Raw genomic sequence first — 10374 nt, 5'->3', positions numbered from 1 at the left:
CCTTCCTTCCTTCCTTCCTTCCTTCCTTCCTTCCTTCCTTCCTTCCTATCTTACTTCCCTTTCCCTACCTAAAATAATGTTGTTTTGTTTCTGATGGTGTAAGTTATATAGGTCCACTGAAAGAAATTTTGGGAATTATGGGGAAAAAAATCATCATTTTTCTTCACCAAGGGACTACCAAACTCTGTTTTCAAAAGTCTCTCTGTGCCTGAAACCAGATATGTAAAAATCTGGTTCTCTTTTGCACGGTTAATTTTGCCCAAAAGTTACTTCTACCCTGTAAAGATAATAAATAATACTAGTACTAATATTTACTATACTCTTATTGTGAATAATCAAATTTAATATTTTTATTGATGCTGAATAATTGCATCATTGCCACCTCTTTCTAAGGTCTCCTCAAAATACTGAGAAGCCAGAGCCTTTGTGTTTAAGAGTCTCCCTCCCTGTATGCTTTCAGATTAACATATGCTGAGAAGAAGCATTTCTGTTTGATTAGCAAGGCAGAAAACCCAAGAGGCCATTTCTTTTTTCTATAGGCAGTTTCAGTCAGATGCTGTGCAGATGAAAGATTCACACTGGCTTCCTGTCCAGCTGTTGAAAACCATTTCTTTTACTGCTTCAGACAGAGAAAATCATTGGGAGCTTTCATATGTTCATATATTTCAAAGGCATGGTAGTGGCTTCCCTGTAAGCTCATGAGAAACCACATACCAGTGCTTCGGGCTATGATCATGGCCATGGGGCTTCCATGACCACCCTTAACTCTTGTTCACTCCCCAAGTCAATGTTTACTTTCCAACTCTTCTAATGGTTGGGTAATTCTTTACTTTTTCATATTACACCCTTCATACCTAGAATACATTAAGTGGCCCTGTTTTCCCAGCCAAATACATACAAAAATTTTTTAAATTTGTGGTTGATATTCTTATTCTTCAGTTAAGGAAACAAGCTCAATGGGTCATGTAACTTGAAAAGCACACAGAGCCAGGAGGTGAAGGAAGGAATTTACAGGAATCTGTCTCAGAGTTTATCCAAACCACTGTTCTGCTGTTGCTTCTGCCATCTTAAAATGCTTCCTGTGGTCACTTCCAGCAATGCTGCCCCATCTATCCCCTAGTGTCCTGTGGCTTTAGCCTCTCCCAAGACTCAAGCCAGCTATTTCTTCTTTGAAATATGGTTCTCATTTGGCTCTTAGGGTCCTGTCCAGGGTTCTGAATTTGGCTCTCATGGCCCTGTCCAGGGTTCTGAATTTGGGGGGTTAGGGACATATCTACTGTATTCCAAAGGTGAAGAAACATCTTTCTCTTTTTCTGTCCCCTAAACGTTTTACAAAATTGTGAACCTCTCCTTGTCTATTTGTATTCTGGAGTATCTGCCTTTCATCTGAAACCTTATGATTGATGGTGGGGAGCATGGTGTTTAGCTTTATTATTTCCATTGGCCAGATTATTTTCTGTCTGAGAAATTTCTTGCATTTGCATTCAGTATGTAGATTTTACCCTGATTTTTCTTGTATGTTTCTTCCCTCTAAATAAAAAATCAAAATCTGAAATAAAATTTTTTTAAATTATATACTGTCTCTTATAACTTCCATTTTCTTCCTATCTCTTTACTAAAGCTCATTAATCTTCTGAATTGATGAGATATTTACAGATATTTTTCCTTATATCTATGTTTGGAGTAACAACCTCAAAATCTAAAGATGCTGCTTCTGAATTTCATCTTGTGACTCTCTGTATAACGAATTGTTCAGAGTAAGCATCTATATTTACCATGAACATTTTAAATGTGGCATAATATGATGTCCTTCATTAGTATTAAAAGTAAAACATCAAAGTTGTCAAATGTTTTTGTCAAAGATTTAAATTATGCATCAGTTAACTGAAAATTAACTGTTAACTATATCAGAAACTCAATTTTTCTTTAAAGATAAGTGATTCATGAAAAAAATATGGAATGGCGTTTCAGTATGTCTTGTTTTATTTCATGGAGATTTTCATTGATAGCTTTTGCTATCAATCATCATGGAAAGGTAAGTTAAATACAATCAGTTAAATAGTCACTTTAGAAGATTCTAGGTCTAACTTTGACCCATCCTAATTTGCTTTAGCTTTATTTTAAAGGAAGTCCATAATTTACCCAAGGATTTCTTTTTATTAGGTAAATTAGTGAAACCGTTTGACTGTGTCAAGAAAAGGTAAGAGATATTTTGGAATGAAGAAGCAGTACCTTCTGAGGGACCACAATAATTACTGACATCTCTGTATTCACTTCCTACTGTCATAAAAGATACAGATGTTTTGTCTATTGCCTTCTTTTGAATTCTTTTACATCTGCCAGAACAGAAAACTATGTATAGACTATAAGGAAACACTTGATTTGATTTTTATGTCATGGGCTTACTAATAGTCATCAGATTTCAAATACATTTAGTTTTACTCATTTGTTAGTTCACTCCAGAATTGTACTGAGTCTTTGTTTTAGGTACTCAGTATATCCATTCCCCACCACTACCCGTCAAATAATTAAATGTATCCCTTGACATCAAGGACTCAGAATAAAGAGAGGCACAAGCACATAATCAATTATAATACAAATCAGAAAATATTATAATCATCAAACATGAATTGGCAAAATGTATGTAGATTGTACAGGAAGGCCACATCTAAAAGGTACTGTGGAGATCCAAGCTGTATTAGCAGGAGATCTTCTGGTAGGTGTGATTTGGAAATTAAGTTGAAGATGAGATAAACAGCTCCAAAGAGGAACAGGATAGATATTTTCTCTTGGTTGAGAATAATAACATGAATAAAGTAGTCATAATTTTTATATTTAATCTTTGTAGCCAGATTAATTTAAAGCTTTCTTTCCATTTTATATCTCATCTCTTATTTGAAACTCATAACAGCAGCTCATGTACTCAATGACACAGCTTTGTCGTTTTCTTCGTTATATTACATAATTCCAAATTCTGTAACCAAAGCTAAAGCAAATAAAGAATGCATTAATAACTTAGTTACCAGGAGTTATATTTGGGAATAATAGCTCTCCCAAAGAGAGCTTATCAATACTACTCCCCAAGAGTTAGCAAGAGCATAAAAATTTTGTGAGAAATATTTTAGAAATTTTTCTCCTAAAAATTAACAATATCTTCAAAGATTAGACAAGAAAGCGATTTTATTTGGGGACTGTATTACGTTAGTAGAGAATGCATGTTAGTGAACTATTTGAGTGCCTTGCTCCACTCTGGCCCCAGTCTTTGGCATGTGGGACCTCTGTGGGTTAATGAGCTGAGAGCTTTCTTACTTAACACTAAATGATGAGAACTTAGAGGATGTACTGATTTTGGCAATTCCTAGTAATGTGACATCAGACAATTTAAACTTCTTAGAGGAGTAGCAATTTTCCTAATTGTAAAATGAGGGTTATGTTATCCTGTGGAAATGTGAAAATAAATTAATGTATGCAGTAAAGGGCTCTATAAACTACAGCAGTTTGTCAAACTTCTGAATATTGAAGAGTATGTACAGTATGTAAGGCACCACTTTAGGAGAGAGGAAGAAGCCACATGGCACATAGTCACACAATGCCAGACTAGGACCACAGATGCTATCTGATGTCTCTTGACTCAGGATTCATTCCACTACAGCATGTTGGGTTTCCTGTGAGTCCGTGTTGGAGAAATGGACTTAGAAATGTTGCTGTGTTAGCAGTTTGCCACTGAAAATGACCACTCAGGAAAAGCATATTTGTGGCCCATCTGCTTTCATTGTGGGAGCTGTAAATGTAGAAGGAGATAAACTACTTCCCATTAATCTGTACCTAAGAGTGCAGTTCTTTTAAAATTCTTAGAAGTATCTGTTGTTTCATACTTAATACTATACTAATTCACGCTAATGACTTGAGACTTCCCAAGAGATGACTAAATTGTGTAAATGAGTAGCGATGCACATTAAAAAACAACATTATAAAATCGGGCATGTGAAATCCTGAGATGTACTTGCTTTATTTATTTTGACAAGGGCAGTTTACTTTCTGTAACTAGTAATAAAGTACTACTGTAGAATAGAAAATGTACTAAAGTTGTTTTATTAAAGTAATAAAACCTGGATGGGAGGCTTCACTAAAGCCCACCACCATTAAATTGTTGCAAATATTGAGTTAAAGATGCCAGGTTATTGTATTTTTTATTTTCTGTATAAAATTCTATTTAGAATTTTGCACCTTTCAAAGAACATCAGGACTGTGATGGCTACTCTTCTTTCCTTACTTGTCTTTGGAATTAAATTTTTTTTTTTTTTTTTTGCAAATATCTGAAAAATACCACGCTGACACTTCTTTTTATTTGACTAGGATGCTTGACTAAGATGACTGAGCTCATGATCAAGTTTACAGAAGGGCTCTCTGTTTAGAGTATATGCTTGACCCTCACTAATTGTCCTTTTGCAAACATAAACCCGAGGCATAAGCAACAGTGAGATCAATGGATGGTTTCAAGGAGAAACATCTATACTGTCTATACACACTCTAACCATTGAGCTCCTCCAGGTTGGTTCTGCCTACTCTTGGAGTTCATGTCCATTCACTCAGCTTTAGGGTGGTTGCAAGGTTTTGAAAATCACAGCACACACCTTTTGTCTCCCTTGGGTTCCCTCAGGTCTTATGATACATATAAATGCTTAATGCATGCTGTTAACCAGATGAAGCTTGACTAATTTTATTTATTATGGCTAAGGGGGAGAGGAACCATATATTTTCTTCTTTTGTACATTTTCTTTATCATATAAGTTTTGGTATGATATAAAGCTAGTGGATTACAGTGAGAAAGGAAAGAAGAGTCAATACTAATAATACCTGAGGAAAATACATGGAATCAACATTCTTGCTTATAATTTTAGTAAGGTACCACATGAGCATTACCACATCTGGAAAAGCAACTTAAAGGGCATCTGACTGGCCATTGTGTCCTTTATTCCAGATGATCAATAACTCTTCATTACCGGTGTGGAACATGAAGCTATACATAAATGATTTCTATACTTTGTTCATACACCTTTGTCCTACTTTAAATCATGCTAAGCTGAATTGTGCTACACTATTTTTCATTGAGTAAAAATCCAGTTTGTATAAAGAAGGTTATTGTTAGTTATTCAGAATTTCCCACAGACTATAACCCATATAAAACAAATAAATAAAACCAACAAGTACATAATATATTTGGAGGCCAAATTTTCTTTTATTTATTCTTGTTGGCATGGTATACAAGGAAACAGTCGGAATAAAGTAACATATGGCTTACATGTGTGTACTTGTTTTCATATTACATTTTATTTAACATCTTTTTATTAAGTGTATTGTGTTTATCAATTGCTAGTGTTAGCTTACCAATTACAAATGTAGAAATTTATAACATAAAAATATGGCAAGAAAGCATGAAACAGCATGAAATTATATTGTTCTTATATATTTTACCCATCTCCAGCTTCCTCTTTGTCCCTCCAGTCTCTTATCTGGACAGCTCTGGCTCATTGTATGTTACAAATTCAAAAGTGAAAATAAGTTGGCAGTTTGTGAATTTTGAACCAAGTTTTTTTTAAACTTATTTATGCCATGTGAAGTAACACAGTGTGGCCAAGATTAGAAATGATAAAATCTACATGAAAGCAAACTTCCAAGCTTAGCTCAGGTCTATAGTATACAAGGTAAGAGTTATGAGGTCTGTAATGTTCTTCTTGATAGTTTTTGGTAGCTCTGAGGCTCAGATTTGTCTGAAAATTCCCAATCTGAGTCAGGCTTTTTTCTCTGCCAATGTCCTCACTTCAGGTTTTCTGCCTCTACTAGCATAGGGTATGCAATCCAAGATAACTTCATGCCAATTCCACCTTCACTATTTACTATTTGTATAATCTTGAATATACTATTTTCAGCCTTGGTTTCCACATTAGTTAGGTGGAATTAATAATTGTTTCTTTTTCTGGGAAATGTGTTGTAGAATACATGGTATATGGTAAGTAAAGTCTTAAATTCAGGTGCTGGCATATTTTAATTCAAAAAGTCCAGGTAATGCTCTTATTCCTTTCCATATATTGAGGAAGAAAGGTGCTAGGTATTTATCCATTCCCTCACTCAACTAACACAGAAAGACTTCTTGGAAAGATGATGCTTACTCTCTGCCTAGAATGTTGATGAAGAATGAATCAGGTAAACAAGGGATTATGATGTCCTGGACATTCCTGGAAAAAACATAATGTCAGAAAGCCACTGCTACCTAACATTGCATGGAGCTTGAAGAATGCCAAACACTCCCCACATGGCCCACAGAAATAATTTTAGGCAGACATAGCTTTAAAAATGGACTATTTCATGATATTTCCATTGTTTAACAATATCTGAGTAAACAACGTCAACTTTTCTCAAAGGTGTAAGCTGGGCCAGCTCTTAGTTTGTATGAAGTTACTTATTTCTTGTGTCTTTGAGGGATTGCAGTAAGGTAGACACAAATAGCTAAAATTATTTTATCTTGTTTCGTGTATATAAAAATGTGTAATACTTGTCAACATAGGTAGAAACTATGTTCTATTAAGCAAATAAATATTTGGTGAATGCGCTCTCTCTTTACTAGGACAATAAAAGGTGTGTGGCAAAAGGTATGGTTTCCATCTCTAATAGTTTATTTTACAAAATAAACCATTTTTATTAGCTTATGATGGAGTTTTCACAATAATTTACATAAAACTTTTCTTAAAAAAGTTTCACACTGGTAAGTCTCAGTAAGCCTGTTAATTGCTGTGAAAAGTGGTAGCTATTTTATAGATAGTTATAGTTTTACTGTGGCTGTGATTCAATAAACAAGAAACAAAAATATGTGACTTTATTGTTATTGCGGTGAATCTATAGGCTCTGTGGGTTTTACACTTTCATTGTGTGTTCCATTTTTACTTGGTGGACTTTCTCTTACTTCTTGATGTTATATTTAAGATAATGACTTAGAACTACCAGTGGGGTTTCTAAAAAGGTAGTATTATGGTTTGGGACATTGGAAAAAATCATATTTCCTATTTTCTCCCATCAATTTTCTAATAATATATCTAGAACTTTGATAAAGATTTGTCCGTTTGACATTTTATTTAAAATTGTTTTTTTTACTGTGACATGTGTAAGCAAATCTACTTTGAGTCTCTGTGGGGATTAGTTCTGTATTTCCAGAAGTCACTTAAGTAGAGGCTGGTAGAGGGGTCAAAGTGGTCTTCTTCATAGAACTGATTACATAAATATTTAACTTAGGAGTAAAAGTTGATTAAAACAGTATTATTTAAAACCAGATATGTGAGCTCTGAAATTTATGTAGTGATTTTTATATGTTTATATAATGTAATCACATATTTTCATGAAAATTTTTAAGGTAAATTTCATTTCAGCATTTCTTTGCTAACTTTGTCAATATTTTGAAGCAAACGTTATTCTTAAAAGGCATTTAGAAAGCTATATTTTTGTTTTATTTTGATTTTCACAATCCATTTCACTTGTTTGCAACTTTAAAAAATTAAAATATTTCAAATGATATCAAAGTGTTTTAAAAAATTTATTCCATCTATTGTTCATTAAAAATATGTGTATGTGTTTGTGTATGGATATATAAATGTATTTTCTTTCACTAATCTATTCTTATATAAGTAAGAATTAAAATTCTCTTGATAATTTATTTTTATATAGGAAAGAATTAAATCACTTTGTCTTCAAAATACACAACTAAAACTTTCTCTTAAAAGTATGCAGTCAATGTTCCAGTCTATGTGTTATTACAAATTTAGAATTGAAAAAGCTAGAGTGCAGTATTGAGGGCCACTATCTAACATTGGAGATAAGTGTTGTACTGCTTCTGATTCTCTAAGTAAATCAAGTGCAAATTATTCAATTTAATTATCTAATTATTATTTGAAATGCGCATGTCAAAACGATTACATACCACAATTATATGGGGCTCTGTTGTACTCTGAACCAAACTAAAATTATGGTGTCTAAAGTAGTAACTGAACTTCATGAACTAGAAGGTAGATAGAGGCAGTTATAACAGTTTTTGCAGCAGCAACTCTGAGATTGTCATTTTACATAGTAAGCTGCATGTCATCAGCAGCATAATGATCAAGCCTCAGGGTCTCTCATTTGTGCAAGCTCCTTTGGAAGCCTGTACCTTGATACAGGTACTGGCTTCTGCATCAGCATCAGCATCTCTGGAGAGTGTGTTCGAAATGCAAAGAGTTAAACTTTCTCATCAAATTAAATGTACGGAAGCAAAAATAAAAATTTAGAGAAATTATAAAGATAGCTAACACTTACATATAGCACTTGAATAGCTAACACTTACATATAGCATGAATAGCTAAAACTTACATATAGCACTTCATATGTGCTAAGCAATGTTCTAAGCACTTATAAAATTATTTAATCTCCACCACAACCCCATAATTATGACCATCCCAATATGAGGAAACTGGGGGATAGAACAATGCGTATTTGGCAAAAGTTACACAGCTAGTATAATACATGCCAGAGTTGGATTTTGAACATAAATAATATTATAGTGCCAGTCCTTGAAAAACTATGTCATACCTAAAGTTATATTTCCTGCAGATAAGAAGTTCTGGGCTCATGTTTATACATCTGATATGTGCTGCTTCTTTATTTTGCAGTGGCTATAGTAAACGAATCCAAGACTGTTAGTGATTCAATAGAAATAGCACACAGAACACTGGGCTGCAGCAGAAGGTTGCCTTCTACGTAGTTGGTAGATCCTTGGTGCTGTTGTGTCTTCCCTACTCTCAAGATGCAAAAGGAAGTGAGCTTACAGCCTTGAACTGCTCAGCCTGCTGGAAGTTTGCTTTGTACACAGAGCAAGGCCCTGGAGAGATGCTAAAGAGCTGGGCCTGCTCACTCAGATACTTACAGAATATTTATCTTCCACAGTATGTGTTTTCTGGTTCATTAGTAAGCATAGTGAGAGTAACCTTGAACCAAGCCCAAGTTGTCATGTTTTCTCTACTTAAAACTCTTCATTTATTTAACAAATGATTATTGAATACCTATAGCATACCAGTGCTGTTTTAGTTATTGGTCATCTATCAATAAACAGAACAAAGTTTTCTGCTAAATTACAAGTTAATTGAGGGCCTGAGGCAAGAAAAGATAAAAAGTTCAAAACATAAATAAATAAGTCACCTAGTATATCAGAAAAGCATATCTAGTATATGCTTTAGAAAAATAAAAAATGTGTAGCAGGTTAAGAGGATCAAGAACACCTGGGTTTTGGGAAGCATGTTGAGATTTTAAGTAGGAGGAGTTGAGTAGGTCAGGGTAGGCCTCGTTGAAATGATATGATTTGAAGGAAATGAGAGAGCCATATAGCTGTTGAGGGAAGTGTTCTAGATAGAGAGGGCAGTCATTTCAAAGCCAGTACAAAGGCACTAATGTGGCGCACATGCCTGCTCTGTGCTAGCCAACTAGGCCTATGTGGCTGGAACAGAGTTATTCAAGGGGAAAGTAAAAGGAGTTGTGGCCACAGGAAAATGTGTAGCAGGTTAAGAGGATCAAGAACACCTGGGTTTTGGGAAGCATGTTGAGATTTTAAGTAGGAGGAGTTGCGTAGGTCAGGGTAGGCCTCGTTGAAATGGCAGAGCTCTTTCTTGCAGTTGATAGAGGCCTGGGGATCATTCTAAGAGCCTTGGAGAGTTGTGGCTTTTACTTGGAGTGAATTGAGAGATATTTCAGGGCTCTTTTCCTAGACCTTCACAGTTCCATTCTTAGTTCAACTGTTCAGAATTAGCCTTGGAAAATTAAGAAGATAATTGGGCCCACATAAGTTTGGATTTTGTGTGAAAGAAGACACATGTATAGGAATAAACGATGTTTTTAAAAGAATGATTTTAATAATTAACTATGGAATTTAAGCTAGTCATGATAGAGAGTGAAGATGAACGTGGTGATGGATAACGAAAACTTGCGGTCTTAAGGAGTCAAAGGACTGATGTAAGATTGCTAGAGATGGAAGCTGGGGAGCCTGGTGGTATTGTTTATAGTGGGTTTTCTGAAATTAAGAGATCTTGTTAAGTTTCTCTTGTTAACTATGAAGACACTCTAAGTGGTCTCTCTGCCTTTAGTATTTTCTCCCTTTAATCTGCCCATTCTACCCCAGTGTTTACTTCTCTAAAATGCAACTCAGATATACCATCAGCTCCTTATAAAATTCCCTTAATGAGTCCTCACATCTCTGAAAATGTTTGATTCTCTTGAAGTGCAAACACCTTCGTGACGTGGACTTTGCTTAATTTCTTCTTCAACATTGTCTCATGGAGTTTCACCCGAGTCACCTAGGTG

Source organism: Sapajus apella, unplaced genomic scaffold, assembly GCF_009761245.1.
Source record: "Sapajus apella isolate SASKATOON/1434 unplaced genomic scaffold, GSC_monkey_1.0 scaffold1, whole genome shotgun sequence".
Lineage (NCBI taxonomy): Eukaryota > Metazoa > Chordata > Mammalia > Primates > Cebidae > Sapajus > Sapajus apella.
The sequence above is the reverse complement of the archived record's forward strand: the minus strand, read 5'-3'. Positions refer to the sequence as shown.